The 12,549-nt window shown below is 45.3% G+C and overlaps 1 long non-coding RNA gene across 1 annotated transcript; it reads left to right on the top strand.

The window, feature by feature from the left end:
- The first annotated feature begins 8,386 nt into the window (after positions 1-8,386).
- LOC124248961 (uncharacterized) lies at positions 8,387-12,317 on the top strand. Its single transcript, XR_006891203.1, has 3 exons — positions 8,387-8,686; positions 8,886-9,273; positions 12,276-12,317. It is a non-coding gene; the product is annotated as an uncharacterized LOC124248961 (long non-coding RNA).
- The last annotated feature ends 232 nt before the right edge of the window (positions 12,318-12,549 follow it).

The following is a 12,549-nucleotide window of genomic DNA, read 5'->3' as shown; positions in this document are numbered from 1 at the left end:
AGTTCTTTTGCAGAGAATCTAATGTGCAGGGAATATCAAGAAACCGAAGCTTCCTGGACCCAACTCCTCAGCTCCCTGACATCAGAGTCTACCTTCCACCACGGAGATGAAGAGTCAAGGACACTCCTCTGAGAAATCCTTTGTCTCCTCCTCTGGAAGCAGCCCCAGCTGCAGGCAGATGGGAAAATGCCAACCAAGAAGGCCATAGCCCCCCTGCCCTACCTAAAACCCCAAATTAAAACCCCTACCTGTTTCTTAACGGGGAGCAAGCAACTTTTGGGGCACTAGCCCTTGCTTTGCTCCCTCTGCCTGGCAAAGACTTCCCTTTTTCTGCCAAGACTCTGTTCTCATTATTTGGGTTGACATTGGGATCAGAGACTGACTTTTGGTAACAGGGTGGCCCGCTGCTGGAGTGGGAGTGTTTGAAGAGCACTCGTACTAACCAAGTTCCATTCCAACAAAACTGCACAAAATGCATAGCTACTTTTAAGACTTTGCACACTTCATTCAGCAAATACTTATTAAGCCCCTCCTATATGCCAATCTCTGGGTGGGCACTGAGGATACCGTCAAGAAGAAATAGACGAAAGTCATGGTCCCCTTAAATTCTAATGGACAAGATACTCATTAATCTGTAATCAGGCAAAATAAAGGTCAAGTTGCAACTTCTAAAGGTATAGGATGCTGACTTAGTCAAGGAGAGCTTCCCAGAGGAAGAGACTCCTGGGCTGAGATATGGAGGGCTGGGGCAGGGGGAGGGGAAAGACGGGAACAATATTACAAGGAGAGGGACCCTGTGATAGGCAGGCTGTGGACGGTAAAGGGCGCTAAGAAGACAGCCTGGGGGAGCACAGGGCACTGCAGCGTGGGACGGGCAGGATGAGGCTGGGGAGGGAACGGGGCACCAACACGCGGGGGTTTGTAGGATGGCTCACAGAGCTGCGTCGGCAGCATTAGGGTAACAGGAAGCCGTTGATGGGGAGCATCATGATGGGATGGATATTTTGAAACATCGTGCTGTGGGATTGTGAGAGGCAGGATCAGAGCAGGGAAAGGTAAACGAGTTAAGGTGTTATTGAAGCAATTCACGTGAGAGAGAATGAGAGCCAAGACGAGAGTGGTGGGATCGAGAGGGCGAGAAATGGGACGATTCCAGAAGCAGAAGGAAAAACCAACAGGAGTTAATCCATATCGATTGGATATGGGAAATGATGTCAAGGTGTCCTTTTTAAAAGAATACTTTGTGCTCTGATGATATTCACTTAAAATAGTTTTACATATATGTAGACATATATATATAAACAGGTGTCTGGTTTCATGACTTATGCTCCCAAAGGCAAGTTGTATCAGGCTCTTTCTGTGAACCGTGGTGAAGTTCTCAGAGTCAGAATCTGTGAAGGGCTCCAGCAGGTTCTCACAGCTTATGGAGCAGCCATTACCCTCCAGCATCTTACATATCTCAAGGCATAACCATATCAGACCTGACTGGCTCTTTAACGCTCTGAGTGTCTAAGTAACTGGCCCAAAGTGATGACGGAGCCATGATTTACTGCTAAAGACAGAACCAGGGAGGAATTGAGATATCTTGGCTCAGGAAGGACATTACTATTCCCAGAATCTAAGAGTTAATATCATATCAGTTTACAGAGGAGAAGTAAAACGGCATTCAAAGGAATGTTCATTAGCGTGCCAATGAATCACTGTTGAAGGAGAAAGATGAGGGGCATTAATCACTTCGAGGAGAAATATTTTTATGCTTTAAGGTATTTAAAGATACTTTAAGGTATTTAAAGCCTGAATGTGGAAATCAATCCAGTTGCGTGTTGAAGAATAAAAATTTCCCCAAGTTCAAACCGACATCATGAAGCTAATGCTTTTTATTTCCTTCAGCAAATATTTATTTAAGTGAACTACCTCAGGAGAGTTGCTTAACATTTTGGGTCTCAGTTTCCACATTAGTAAAAAAAGAGATAATAACAGTATCTGTTTCATAGGAGTGTTATAAGGATCAAGTGGGTTAATTCACATAGCATACTTAGACAGACTAGTCCTGGCGCCTGGCTGCCTCTTCAACACCATCTTGGGCCACTCTCCCCAAACTGTCACCTAACCACATTTAGCCTTCTTCTTCTTTCCTCAAAGCCTTCTGATATGCATTTGCCTTCATGAAAATGCTCTGTCTCTGGCTGGCTTACGTCCACCCTTCACATGTTGTCAGAGCGAGGACAGTGGAAAAAGATACAAGGGACAAAGCTGACCACACACACACACACAGAGGATGTAAGCCTGTGTGTGCGTCTGCACACATACACACACTTACATATGTGTATACACCAGCAGTACAGCGCTGTTAGCAGCAGAGGCAGTGTCTACACGAAATCCGGGTGTTCCAATAAAAGCATGAGATCCTCGTGCAGGAAGTAGCCACCCTAATTTCCTCTATATGAACCTGACCTTTATAAGAATATCTCATCCTGTTATGGTCCCTGATGTGTTGGGTTTTTTAAAATGCAATTGTGAATGTGTTAGGGAGTTTCCAAAAAAGTGTACCATAAATTATTAAAAGCATGAAAAATCAGTCCTGTGAAAGAAAGTTGTAGTGATTGGAAGAAAGACAAGACTAACAGATGACCAAATGCCTCCCTTTAGAATTACAAGTAGATGCTGTTTCTGGGAATGCTGTGTCTGTGGAAGACAGAAGGAGGCAGCTTCCTCGTGCAACAACACGGACCATTTTTTAACAATACAGCGCACCAACAGCGGGATTCTTGGCATCTAAAACATCTAGATTATCTTCCGTTGGATTTAGAACCTGCCAGCCTAGGGTTGTGTGAGTGAGTCAATAGCAGAGCCCTACCGCCAACCAGCTGTGTGACATTGGACAAGGAATTAATCTCTCAAAGTCTCAATTTTCTTTTCCGCCAAATAGAATAATAATATCTACCTCATAGATTTTTGTTAAGTTTAAATTAGATAATCATTCGTTCTTGGCTTTTAGTAACAATTCAAGGAAGCTGCCTCCATTATCCACTTCCTACCTCACTCCCCTCAAAGTTGTTCTGTTAAAAACAAGACAACAGGCCCCAAATGGAGTCATTCATGCTGAGCCCCAATCACCAAACCAAGACTTAACTTAATTACAATTTTGGCTCTCCCAGAACTGGAATCTTAAACCAGTCGAGCAGGAGTCCCCTGGTCAGCACTAGCTTGACAATCTGCCTGATAGACCGTGCCATCCCCGAAAAGGAAGCGACCTTGCAAAAACCCACCCACCTTTTTCGGGTGGAACTTCCTTGTTCCTGCTCCCCTCTGCCTGTAAAAGTCTTTCATTTTGTCCAGCTCCTCGGAGCTCCTTTCGATCTGCTAGATTGGATGCTACCCAATTCATGAGTCACAGAATAAAGTCAATAAGATCTTTAAAATTTACTCAGTTGAATTTTGGTTTTTAACAGGATTAAGAAATTGTGATCAAGAAGTACATTTTATTTTTACATAAGCTATATCTAAGAATCATGAGGGCAAAAAATACTGTATCTTTAAGGAAATTGATCTGCAAATGATACATTTGGAAAGAAGATGAATTTGTTCCAGAGGATCATTTTAAAGAAAAAGAATAGGCTTAAAAGGTAGGAAAGTCATCCTTGATGGACAAGCAGTAGTCCATAAGATCAATAAAAATGTTTAAGCCGTCAGCAATCTGGCTAATTCACACGGCTGATTGACTGGGAGAGGGAAGGTTGAGGAGTTAAATTTAGATAAAGACACAGACTCTTCCTTAGAGAAAGCTTGAACAGAAAGATTGCACCACACATTTCTGAGTGATGGATCGAAACAGAAAGATGTAAGCATCTTTTGTCCTTATCTTTTAAGTAAAACTGTACAAATGGTACATTCTTAAGGAATAGAGTAAGTGGCGATAAACCATGTGTTTTCTGACACAACCTGGAAAATTAGTGTCAACGTCTGCCGTGGGGCCTCCAGACCCTGGGAGGATCCATAAAGCTGATGCATCAAAATCACAACCGATGACAGAGTTGATTGGTTTCTTTGACGTCAGGTCCATTGTTCATGCAGAATTCATTCCTGGAGGTCAAACAGTCAAACGTAAGTTGAACTTATGTGGAAATTCCAAACCATTTGATAGATTCTCAAAAAGAGGGAAATTCTAGCTTAAGCTCCAACTCAAACTGTGCCTTTGTAAAGTACTTTTGATTTAAAAAAAAAAAAAAAAGACAAGATGCCCTCCTTGACCCGAATTTAGTCAGGCTTCTCTGAACCTTTTTCTCAACTAGGCCTCAATCTTTGGACATTCACGCTCATCTTTTCCCCATTTTAGCAAAAACCCTGCTAAGTCGGTTTAGCAGGAACCCCACCGTCAATATCTGATCAGAGTCCTCATGCCCTCCCCTTGGCATCTGACCATCCTGGCCTGCCTTCAGCAAGAATCCTACTAAATCAGTTCAGCCAGAATCCCCTTCATCCCGAGTGTAATTTCAGTGATTTTCCATCCACTGGCCCCCAAGCTATGACTTGGCCCTGCTGTGGCCAGAATTGAGCTCAGTTCTATACTGAGATGTCCCTTCCCCTATTGCTATGATAGTTCTGGAATAAAACCTATTTTCACCACTGTAAATTCTGTCCAGCTTTAGTTTCCTTTAACACTTCCCAGGCTGATCACACACCTATTCCCCAGTCTTGGCTCCAATTACTTCTAACTGTTCCTCCAAATCAAATACATCTCCCTTTATTGGTGAGATTCCCCACCAATAAAGACGTGTGAAAGTCTGTCTGCGTTGTAGGCTTAGAAAGTACAAACAAGGGGCTGGCCCCGTGGCCGAGTGGTTAAGTTCGCGTGCTCCGCTGCAGGCGGCCCAGTGTTTCGTTGGTTCGAATCCTGGGTGCGGACATGGCACTGCTCATCGGACCATGCTGAGGCAGCGTCCCACATGCCACAACTAGAAGGACCCACAACGAAGAGTACACAACTATGTACGGGGGGCTTTGGGGAGAAAAAGGAAAAAATAAAATCTTAAAAAAAAAAGAAAGTACAAACAAAAGAGGAGTTGTGGAAACCTTCACATTGGTTGAACGAATGATCCCAGGTGACTGCTTTAAAGGTGACAATGGTTCTTTGACTGTGTGCGTTTAGTTTTTTAAAGATTATACTACTTCCTATCACAGCTCTTGTACACATTAGGTAAGTCACAGATGCATGGCATCCAATTCCTTGAACTAACTTGACTGAGGGTCTTAAGTGGAGTCATCTCCAGTTTGATTTCCTAGCTCACTTCTGCGGACTCTCAGCCTTTAAATAAAGCTCCTTTTTAACTCTTTGGTCTCTGACAAAGCGAAGCTGTTTCTGTGTGAGTTCTCCAGTCTTCTTTACCCTCACTTTCTTTTAGGCCAACCGCAGTCTAAGGAGAAGGCAGAGATGGAGAGACACGGGGGTGGGGGTGGGGGCAGGGGCATATTTTTACTAATATGCATACTGATCGCATCCCAGGATCTCATACCTTGCCTTAGACTTTCTCTCTCTCTCTCCCCTTCTCTCTCCCTCTCTCTCTCTCCCTCTCTCCACCCCCCCATCTCTCCATCTCTCCTTCTCCCTCTCTCTCCATCTCTCCATCTCTCTCTCTCTCCCACTCCCCACTCTCTCCCTCTCTCTCTCTCCCTCTTTCCACACCCCCATCTCTCCATCTCTCCATCTCTCTCTCTCTCCCACTCCTCACTCTCTCCCTCTCTCTCCCTCTCTCTCTCTGTCTCACTCTCTTTCTCTCTCTCCGTCTCTCCGTCTCTCTGTCTCTCCACTTTTGATTCCCCTGAGCTGCCGCATCCTGTTCACAGTACGTCTGTCTCTTTGCCAGCCTTTCCCCCACCTCCATCAGCAGTTTGTCCCGAAGTTTGGTGAGCATCTGTCATTCTAAGCACCCTACAGACCTTCACCCTCAGCCATCCCCAGTCATCCCCTGGGCCCTCAGTCTCACATGCTAGGGCCCCTGGGCCCCCTAACTCCACTCTCCGGTCACTTCTGCCCTCAATCCCACCCCCACTAACAAGGCAAAGCACCAGAGGCATCGTTCTTCTCAATATAACCATTAGCCTTTTGTGAACTTAATTTTTCTTTCCTTTCTTAAAAAAAGAGATTTTTCACTATAAGCAATCAGGGTTTAGATTGCCCATTCTGTCCGAGAGAAGTCCAGATAAGACAATACGGGGACAAGAGTTCATTTGGTCAGTCTTGGCCTTCCGAACGTCAGGTGCTAGTTTAGCCCAAGGTGAGCCAGCGCTGGGCCAGGCTCACGCTATCTTCCAGCAGTCCAGCCATGAGCCCGCTGGCCTCTTCAGGCTGCTCAGCCCTCAGGCACAGCCTGGCCCCTGGAGTCGAGGCTCCAGAAGCCACCCAGCCAGTGGGAGCAGCAAGGTTTGCGGTAAGGTGAGAGGGCTGCCAGCACTGAGTACATCTAAAGCCCCTTCTGTTGTTTTCCTTCAAATAACTTCCAAAGGGGAATCTCTTAGAAAAATCGGAGAGCATTCAAAGAACAAAGATGTGAAAGGGGCTGGGAAATAGGACCCATGAGGAATGGGAAAAAGAAACTATGATTCTTAGTCTGAGGAAGAGAAAACTAGAGGCCATTTAACAATGCCCGCAAGGTTTAAAGGGATATTCCTCAGAGGCTGGAGACCAGCTGTTCACCGTCTCCAGTGAGGACGGAACAAAAGGAATCGCTTCAGCTTCCACATGAGTGATTTCAGCTAGAAAACCATCTCTGCCAACGAGGACGTGGGACTTAGGATAAGTTATCCAGGGAGATCGCGGCCTCTCCTCCCCTTCGAAAAGCCAAGGGGCCCATCTTCCTGGGCAGGTCAGCGGAGATCCTGTCAGCCAAGGGGAGGAGAGGACCTGTGTCCGCTGTCTCACCAGCCACATGAGTCTATGACCCTGTTTTACAAATAGCGGGCGCTTTAGTCCTCGCAGTGTGTCCCACAGCATAATAGTTTTTTGGACTCTGGCATTTGCAGAATTGAGTCGGGGAAGAGGTAAAAGAGAAGGCATGCAAGGAATGAGAAAAAGGAAGAGAAATTGATTCATTTTCCATGGGAGAGGCAGGGAGAAACGGCAAATAACTAAACGTGGGCCCTTAGTAACTGTCCATTTCTAAAGTAAGAATCTCTTACTTTTTCATATGAAAATTACCTTCCACCTAAACACACTAATTGGCCATTCTTTCAGGTTTCCTGGCACCCCTTTGTGTGCCCTCTTTACACTTTGAATATTAGCTTGTTGCAGGTTCCTGCACAACAAAAGCCACTGACAGATTCTGACTGTCAAATACGATGCTGTACAAATCCAGAATCGAAATCTTTGGTATGCCATTACCCATCTATTAAACTCAAACCCAGCACCTCTTCCTAGATATTTTTCTTATTTTTAATTCCTTAAGACCCGTGAGTGTCTCTCTGGCCTTCAGCCTTCCTCATTAAGTCCAGCCCCAAGGGCTGACTCCTGTGTCCCCAGAGTCAGCATCTTTGATCCGAAGGGCATCCAGGGACTGCCATGTCCACTGGCTGAAATGCCACCTCTCCATGGACAGCAGGGCCACTCCAGAAGCTGGCCAGTGGCCACAGCACTCATGGAATGGGGGAATGACATTGTCTGTCTCTGGCACCTCCTCTCACTCAGAGCAGGCCCTGAGGATGATGACAGGAAGGAAGGGACGTTGTGTTTGAGTCTCATCCAGTGTCCAGTGGTCTGCCTCTGGGGCGGCCACACTCAGGACCACCTTCCCCAGGCAGCTGCAATTGCAGGTCCCAGGCTGGGACCCCACCAGAGCTGGACCTTCTCTGTCTTGTCCACTGTGTGTTCTCCCTGGCGCCCAGAACAGTCCCTGGCACACAGTAGGAGAGCAATCAATATTAATATTCACGGACCGAACAAACAGATGCCAGAGCAGGAACAGGCCTTGGAGAGCTTCCATTCCCACCCTCATTCCAGACAGAGAAGTGCGACTCAAGGCCTTTCCCAGACCTGTCAGAATCCTTGAAGATCTATCTGCACTGTCTCATTCCCTCGCCACTGGAAATAAATACCTTTCTGAGGAATTAGTCCACGCTAAAATGTTAATGGGGGCTAATGGCTTAGTGTGTGGTTTTCTCTCTCTCTGACTCTAGGCCTGAGGCTGACCTCCCCCCAGACCCTCTTGCACCAGCGCCCCCCTTGCCGGGCAATGGGCATTTACCCCCAGACACAGAGAAGAAAGGAGGCTCCTCCTTCGCCGCGCCTGAATTCTTGAGTTGATGCCAAGAAACAGCCAGCTGGAGCAGAACGGGTTGAGATTAAAGTTTCACACGTCTGCCAAGGACAGATTCTGCTGGCTGCCCCAGGAACTCACACAGCCTTGCCTAAGTAGAGTGAACACAGAGCTAGCCCTCACAAGATGCAGGAAGCAAGAGAGTGACATGCAGGGGCCGGAGGAGCCCTGCCATCACCTGCCCTGGGACTGCCAGCCAGCCCGCACCCAAGGAGCCAGGCGGTGCTGAGGTGAGAGACACAGAGAAAACCAACTGCGTGGTGGCACTTTCAGCTCCCAAACCTGGTGCTGCATGTCCCAGAACCACCTGGGAGCTTTTTAAAAGCCGATCTGCTGTGCCCTGGCCCAGATCCACCAAGTGCATCAGAATCTCAGAGGTAGGCCCCAGAATCTGTGTTTTTAATACTGTAAGTCATTCCGTACAACCCAGTTTGGGAATAACTTCCCCACAGGCCAACGGACCTGCCTCCTCTCCCCGTCTTCTACAGCTCGTTTCTCCCCATGGGAAGGGAACTGGACTCATCAAGTTACGCTAGCTGACTGTCCGTGTCACTAAGCCTTTTCTGTGGTTTCCAGGATGAGCCCAAGTCTGTGCTCCTCGGGCTCACATGTGAGTGGACAGCCCGAAGCCAGAATCTCCCCTGAGGAAGCGACGTGAGTTTGACTTCTCCTCTGTTGTGAGTTAGGAGATGAAAGGCAAGTGCAAAAAATTATTCAATTCAAGACATGCCAGCTGCCTCTCTATCTTGGAGAGGGGGGCAAAGGTGAGTAAGCCACGTGCTTAATCTCGGGAGCTGAGCATGTACGCGGCTGAGCAGGAAGAGGATGCTGGTGGAAGCAGCAGTTCCTGGGTGGAAGCCATCTTTGTTGGGACTGTGCTCTGGGAGGAGTACGCTCAATCAGAACCTGAAAAGTAAGGTTCCTTAGACTGTGCCTGCAGGCCCTGCACCCAAGCATATTCCAGGTGAGGGGACAGCCAAGGATGTCTGGGGTTAGCTTTCTCAGTTTCTCTGCTCAGCTGGCTCCAGCCCTCTCCAGCGCCCATTCACCCAGAGCTGGGCTCTTGACTGATTCCATGGGTTGGAGCCCTTGTGCTTAAGCTCCACTGGAGGATCTGAGGCTCCATCTCCTTGTGTGGCCGAGATGTTGTTTTGACACCTGCCCTTGACTCCAGTTCCTTCTTTGGCTTCTCTCTCCCCTTCTAGGATTCCCTGAATCCTAGTCTCTCTGCCTCACAGCCTCTAATCCACTGCTCCACTTCATCTGTGGCAGGCTGCCAATTCCCACTGTCACTACCCTCCCCCACCTGTTGCCTCTTGCTGGCTCTCCATAACCCTGGCCACCTGCCCTCGGAAAGGTCACTCTCCCCCGCCACCCCCACCTCCTGATACTATGCTCTGCCTGCTTCATTTCCTGCTGTTCCCTTCATCTGTCATTCCTCCCTCCCCCATCCCACATCCCTTATTCTATCTCTAATGGAAGCAGCTGATAATATGAATCTTCCATTGAAAGGGCACACTTAGAGGATTTTATGTTATAAATGAACTCCATGTCTTCTTTCTTTACTATTACTGCCATGCAATTAGTTGCCCTTTTAACCAAAGATTTCTCCTAAAACAATGCCCTTTTTTTAAGCAATGCCCTCCTAATGTTTTCATCTCTGTAAGTTTTCTATTCTTTGATAATAATGGCAGTTGCTGCTTCGTTTATAGACCTAAAGAGCTCGAGAATGTTCTTTTATAGGAATTCTCAACCTTCACTACACCTCATAATTACCTGGGATGCTTTTAAAAAACACAATGCCTGGCCTCCACCTTCAGACGCTTCAGTCAGTTGGTCTGAAGTTGGGCTCTGCATCAATATTTTAAATATACTTTCCAGAAGAGGCTAATGTGCAGCTAGGCTTGAGATTCACTGATTTCTAGGAAAATCACTCATGATAAATGTATATTCAAATAGTCAAGTCCTGGAAGTCTTGATTTAAAGCAGCACTTCCTAATCACATCCTTTTGAGGCAAGGCAAAAGATCCTGAAGCTCACCCTACCCCACTCATTCCCAATTACCAGTGGGAAAGAATTCTGTGATAAAGAATTGAAAGGTGACAAAGACGTGATTTCCCATTCTAAAGCAATGCTATACGTACCTTCAAGGTAACCCCCCAACTTTATAATTTGCTAGTGTTTTGTAAGTTACGTAAAGAACACAAGTTATTCAGTGAACACATTCACTGGAAGCATATCACCGATGATCTGTCCCTGGGCAAGTAAATGTGAGGGAGATTATATATATTCATCAGCTTCAGCAATAGGCATGTGGATGCCTAGCGCTGGAATGATAGCACATCCACACGTGGATTAGAGACTAGCTACTGGGAAATAATAGGCCAAAAATAATGATGATGAGAACAGCCACCATGAGCATTATCAACAGCACCAAACATCACTTAAACTAACAAGACTTTATTATTTAAAAGCATGACTAGCAGCCATTTGAAATCACAGCCACATGTACACAAGCGATAAAAGGCATCCTTTGCCCAGTTTGCAAGCATTCCTCGAGTGCCTGCACAGTACTTGCTTAATGTTACGACACAATCAGCGCGGCAGACAACATCTTAGAATATGGATGTCGTAGCATTAGTAAGTGCTGGCAATGAAATGGACTTAATATGAAACATAACTAGTCAATTACTCACTAAGTAGGTTAATGGTCAGTAGCTTTATAATTGAACATAAAAATGAAAATCAATGAAATTTTGCCTCATTTGCCCAAAAGAATCCCCCCAAAAGCACATATATTTTTTAATCTGTATCAGTCCATAAGGAGAACTCTCCTGGTCAAGGATCACACTATGAGATTCCTAGTTTTTTGAGGGATGAAATTTCTGTCTTTTGAGACAGGAAATAGGTTTTTTTGGGTTTTATTTTAATGCACATTCAGGTATAAATTTGACCTGCTTGGTTATAAATACCCCCAGGAGCAAACATCTTTTATTCTAATGAATATATTTTTATTCACCTAATCTTTCAGACAAAAAATCATGTCTTTAATCATTGAGAAGGTGTACATACCAAGTGATAAAAAAAAATCACTTTGAATAGAAAATTTTCCAAAGTGAAATTTGGCATAGCCTGAAGAACTTATCCAAGTCTTTGATGGAAAACAATTTTTCCCCCAAAATGGCAATTTCTTTTCTTTTCTTTTTTTTTAAAGATTGGCACCTGGGCTAACAACTGTTGCCAATCTTTCTTTTTTTTTTTTTTATGCTTTATCTCCCCAAACCCCCCCGGCACACAGTTGTATATCTTAGTTGCATGTCCTTCGAGTTGTGGGATGTGAGACGCCGCCTCAACGTGGCCTGACGAGCGGTGCCATGTCTGAGCCCAGGATCCGAACCCTGGGCCGCTGCAGCAGAGCGCGCAGACTTAACCACTCAGCCACAGAGCCAGCCGCAAAATGACAATTTCTGAAGATTAAGAAATAGAAAAAAAATCAGCCTAAAAAAATAGAACCAGTATAAATCAGTATAATCCAGATGAAATGACCAGTAAGATATGAATATTAAAAAATCCAGAAAACCTTAGAAAATCTAGAGTTTCTGAGCCCTTTTGCAAAGATACTAGAATTTTAAGACTTAGCTGAAATGGAAAAATAAAAGCTTAATTTTTTTTCATTCTCATTCTCTCACTTTTCAGAAACAAAGTAGCCGCCAGGTCCTGAAACTTTAAGAGCCTGCAATTTGTGCGTAATTACTTTAATAAATATAAAACATATCCTATAAAACCCTCACACACTCCTGGTGGGAATGCAAACTGGTGCAGCCACTATGGAAAACAGTATGGGGATTCTTCAAAAACTAAAAATAGAAATACCATATGACCCAGCCATCCCACTACTGGGTATCTACCCAAACAACTTGAAATCCACAATCCAAAGTAACACATGCACTCCTGTGTTCATTGCAGCACTATTCACAATAGCCAAGACATGGAAACAATCCAGGTGCCCATCGACTGATGATTGGATAAAGAAGATGTGGTATATGTATGCAATGGAATACTACTCGGCCATAAAAAAGACAAAATCATCCCATTTGCAACACCATGGATGGACCTGGAGGGAATTATGGTTAGCGAGATAAGCCAGACTGAGAAAGACAAACACCAGATGATTTCACTCATATGTGGAATATAAACAAATATATGGACAAAGAAAACAGTTCAGTGGTTACCAGGGGAA

The sequence above is a fragment of the Equus quagga genome, chromosome 12, assembly GCF_021613505.1.
Source record: "Equus quagga isolate Etosha38 chromosome 12, UCLA_HA_Equagga_1.0, whole genome shotgun sequence".
NCBI classification, from domain to species: Eukaryota; Metazoa; Chordata; class Mammalia; order Perissodactyla; family Equidae; genus Equus; species Equus quagga.
Note: the sequence above shows the minus strand (reverse complement) of the source record. Positions and strands in the feature narration are given on the sequence as shown.